Genomic DNA, 5,009 nt, shown 5'->3' with positions numbered 1-5,009 from the left:
GGTGATAGCCATTCTGACAGGTGATATTTCATTGTGGTTTTAATTTGTATTTCTCTGATGATTAGTGATGGTGAGCAATTTTTCATATGTGTGTTGGCAATCTGTATGTCCTCTTTGGAAAGGTATCTATTCAGGTCCTTTGCCCATTCACAGATTCTTTTATTTTTTATTATTTTTTAAACATTTTATTTATTTATTTTTAGAGAGAGGAGAAGGGAGGGAGAAAGAGAGAGAAACATTGATGTGCAAGAGATACATTGACCAGTTCCTTGTCGCATGTTCCTAATTAAGGACCTGGCCCACAATGCAGGCAGGTACCCTGACTAGGAATTGAACCAGTGACTTTTTGGTTCACAAACCAATGCTCAATCAACTAAGCCACACCAGCCAGGGCCAATTCTGAGATTCTTAATTACAAAATTATGTGCCAAAGACATATTTTCACCCCACCCTTCAGCTTTTATCTCATGCCTCAGAGTCACTGGGTTGAGGTAAAGTCATAGCTCCATATTAATTTGTAAAAAAAAAAATTTATCATGGAAATTTTAAGTGAGAGAGAGAAAAGAAGATGAAGAAGAAGAAGTAGAAAAAAAAAAGGAGACAGAGAAGAAGGAGAAGAAATAAATAGAACCCTATGTAAACATTACCCAACTTCAATAACCGATATCAGTTTGTGGCCAAACTTGTTTAATGTGCATCTCTACCCTCGTGCACTGTTGGTGGGAATGCAAATTAGTGCAGCCATTGTGGAAAACAGTGTGGAGTTTTCTCAAGAAATAAAAAATGGACTTGTCTTATGACGCAGTGATTCCACTTCTGCATATGTATCTGAAGAAACCCCAAACACTAATTCAAAAAATATATGCACCCTTATGTTCATTGCAGCATTGTTTACAATATCCAAGTTATGAAAGAAGCGCAAGTGCCCATCAAAAGAATGGATAAAAAAGTTATGATACAGAGTACTTCTGGCCAAGATGCAGACCTAGACAGACACACTGCGTCTCCCTCTACAACAAAGAAGAAATACAACTACCTCAAAACTAGAGATAACCAGAAGTTCCAGAAAACTGAGCTGCATGGAAGTTCAATAAACAAAAATATAAAGAAGAAATACTCATCCAGACAGGTAGGTGGGGCGGAGCTGGGGCAGAGAGGATGTGGTGTGGTGGTGGCAGCAGCGGCAGCAGCAACAGGTTGGCAGAAAGCATAGTCACACATTTTAAAAAGTTGGAAGGAACACCTGGGGAGTGCTTCCAGCACCAGATCATACTGTGCAGCTCATCGTCCCAGTGCCAGAGAAAATCAAGCCTCATTGCTTTTGGCTGTGCAGACCAGTGGTGGCTAGGGTGGAGGAAGAAACTGCCTGGATCTCAGCAGTGACCACTTGTTTAAAGGGCCTCCACAGCCCTAGGACATCTGCAGACGCACTCACTCTGGGAACGACAGCCAGGGCAATAGCTAGAGAGGCGCCAGTCCCATACAAAGTGAAAGAAGTGCCTGGAAAAGGGGCGAGTTCTGAGCAAGCGACATTGTTCCCTCTCAGACCCCTTCCCCACAAACAGCACCACAACGTGGTGAAACAGGTCGCCCTGTACTAACGAATCACTAAGGCTCTGCCCTTCCCAATGTAACAGGTGCTACAGCTCTGCCTAAGACACAGAGGCAAACAAACACAGGAGCCTGTCAAGATGAGGAGACAGAGAAGTATGGCTCAAAAGAGGGAACGAATCAAGGTTCAAGTGGGAGAACTAAGCGACAAGAAGATAGCAACCTAACAGACACAGAGTTCAAAACACTGGTGATAAAGGTGCCCACAGGCTTGACAGATATGCTTGAGTATGGCAAACGCATAAAGAAAGAAGTGAAGGCTATGCTAAATGAAACAAAGGAAAATCCACACAAAACCAATGGCAAAGGGAAGGAAACCAGGGTTCAGATCAATGATTTGGAATATCAACCAGTATAGAATGAGAAAAGAAGAATTGAAAAAATGAGGAGAGCCTTAGGAACCTCTGGGACAACTTTAAACATGCAACATCCAAACCATAGAGGTGCCAGAAGGAGAAGAGAAAAAGCAAGAAATTGAAATCTAATGGGAAAAAGTAATGAAGGAAAACTCTGCAAGTTTGGTGAAGGAAATAGACATACAAGTCCAGGAAGCACAGAGTCCCAAACGAGCTAGATTCAAAAAGGACCACACCAAGACACATCATAATTAAAATGCCAGAGGTTCAAGATAAAGAGAGAATCTTAAAAGCAACAAGAGAAAAGCAGAGAGTTACCTACAAAGGGGTTCCTATAGGACTATCAGCTGATTTCTCAAAAGGAACTTTGCAGGCAAGAAGGGACGGGCAAGAAGTATTAAATGTGATGAAAAGCAAGGACCTACAACCAAGATTACTCTATCCTGCAAAGCTATCATCTAGAATGGAAGGGCAGATGAAGCACTTCCCAGGCAAGGTAAAGCTAAAGGAGTTCATCATCACCAAGCCATTATTATATGAAATGTCAAAGGGACTTACTTAAGAAAAAGATAAAAATTATGAACATTAAAATGACAAAAAACTCACAACTATCAACAGCTGAATCTAAAAATAAAAACAAAATCCAACTATGCAAACCAGAATAGGAACAGAATCATAGGTATGGGATCATTTGGAGGGTTATCAGCTGGGAGGGGGAAGGGAGAGAAATGGGGAAATGGTGCAGGGATTAAGAAGCATAATTGGTTGGTACAAAATAGACAGGGGGGCAGTTAAGTATAATATAGGAAAGGGTGAAGCTGAAGAACTTATATACATGACCCATGGACATGAACTAAGGGGGGTGGGATTGCTGGAGTAAAGGGTGGTACTGGACAGAGGGGAGGAAAGGGAAGAAAAAATTGGGACACTGTAACAACATAATCAATAAAATATACTTTTTAAAAAAGCTATGGTACATAGATACAATGGAATATTATTCAGCCATAAAAAGAACAAAATCTTACCATTTGTGGCAGCATGGATGGACCTAGAGGATATTATGCTAAGTGAAATAAGTCAGTCAGAGAAAGACAAATGCCACGTGATTTCACTTATAAGTATTTGTGGACTCTAAAGAACAGTATAAGTGAACAAACAAAACAGAAACACAGACTCATAGATACAGAGAACAGACTGATGATTGACAGAGGGGAGAGGTGAGAGACTGGTTAAAAAAGGTGAAGGGATTAAAAAGTGCACATTGCTAGTTACAATACAGTCATGGGGATGTAAAGTACAGCCTAGGGAATATAGTCAATAATATTGTAATAACTGTGCAGTGGCAGTTAGGTACTGGAAATATCAGGGGGAGCACTTTGTAAAATAGATGATTGTCTAACCATTATGTTGTACACGTGAAACTAATACAAAATAACATTTAATGCAAACTGTAATTGAAAAAAAAAATCTGTACCTTTCCTCAACTCCAGTTTATTTTGAAGCAAACCCAAGAATATTATCACATCTGTAGGTGTTTAAGAATGTATTATGAGAATACGATGGTTCTTTTTACTATTTTTTAAGAATATACTACAATGCTTGCCATGGTCTGTTTCTTGATCTGCAGGCTGTCAATACAGGTGTTTTCTCTACAGGTGTTTTCTCTTGTAAAAATTCACCATCTGTACACAGGAGGAGCGTCTGCAGGTGTGCACACAGGCACACACACGAAAGGCAGTGAGCGTGGCTTCAGATGGCACAGCCTGTGGTAAAGCTCTTAGACATTTGGAACAGGAGAAAGTTCTTAGAACTAGCTAGGAACCCTGCATGACTGGGTAGGAGTCGTAAAGGACCACCCTGTCTGCCACAGAAGGGCAGGCCTGGTGTCTACCATCCTCAGAGCTGCTCTGAGGTGGGACCCTTTAGAGCCAGACCCAGGCCACGTGGGTGACTCCAGGTTCCCCCCAACCCCGGCACACAGCCTGTGCACACGTGGCCATCCTGAGTGATGAGTGAAGAGGCAAGAAAAGGAATCTTTCTCACTGAGTTATTTTCCTTCGGATGTTTCTCTGTGCTCCATAATTTTTGTCTGGAATCCTTGGGAAGGCTCGCTTCTTGTTTCAGAAGCTCTGTCTGTGTTTCTGAAACAGTCAAGTAATTTATACCTCCCCAGCCACCACCAAGCCATCCCTACCCTTGGATTTTTGAGCCACTGTTCCTGCCCACACTGTGGAGGAAGCTCTCTAAATCTCCTTTCTTCTCTGCTCTCCAAGAATTCCTCAGGCCACCATCTCTGCTTGGGGTTGCCCTGCCGCCCACTCTGCAGCTGGCCCTCTGGTTTCAGCACCCTCAACGAGGCTGCTGTCAGGGCCAAACCAGTACCTCCCCTTCCAGGGTAGTTGGGAAGATCAAAGGAGATGAGAAAGGCAATGTGCGTACCATGTAAGTAAACCTCAGTCACTTTAAATTTGGGGTATTGGTCCTTCAAATTAAAAAAGATATTTTTCTGTTGCAGGAAATTTTAGCTGTTGCAGGAGAAGAGGATTATTGATTTTTATGCATCTATCACCCAGCTCCAGCTGTTATCAACTCATGGCTATTCTTGTTTCACCTGTATCTTCCCCTCCTCTCATCTCCTTCAACACTGGATTATTTTGAAGCTAGTGTCAGGGTGTGTATTTTAATTTTTAAAATTTGAGTTCTTTGTGAATAGATAATATTGACATGATTTGAATGTAAAAAGTACAAAAGGCTAAAAAAAGAGAAAAAACTCTCCCTCCCTACTTCTGTCCTGTCACATGGTAGATGAAAACCAATGACCACCATGCTTTGTAGCTCCTCCCATTAAAAAACATAGTCTATTTCTCTACCTTGAATCTGGGCTTGGTTGTATGGATTGCTTTGGCCAAAGGGACTTTAGCAAACATCACGCAAGTAGAGGCTTAAAACTGTGTATGCACTGGACTTGCTCTCTTGCTTCTGGGGACTCTGACAAGACCATGTGAAGAAGCCCCCGCCAACCCAGCCAACTCACAGAAATGG

Source organism: Furipterus horrens, unplaced genomic scaffold, assembly GCF_987537825.1.
Source record: "Furipterus horrens unplaced genomic scaffold, mFurHor1.1.pri manual_scaffold_1, whole genome shotgun sequence".
In the NCBI taxonomy this organism is placed as follows: domain Eukaryota; kingdom Metazoa; phylum Chordata; class Mammalia; order Chiroptera; family Furipteridae; genus Furipterus; species Furipterus horrens.
The sequence above is the reverse complement of the archived record's forward strand: the minus strand, read 5'-3'. Positions refer to the sequence as shown.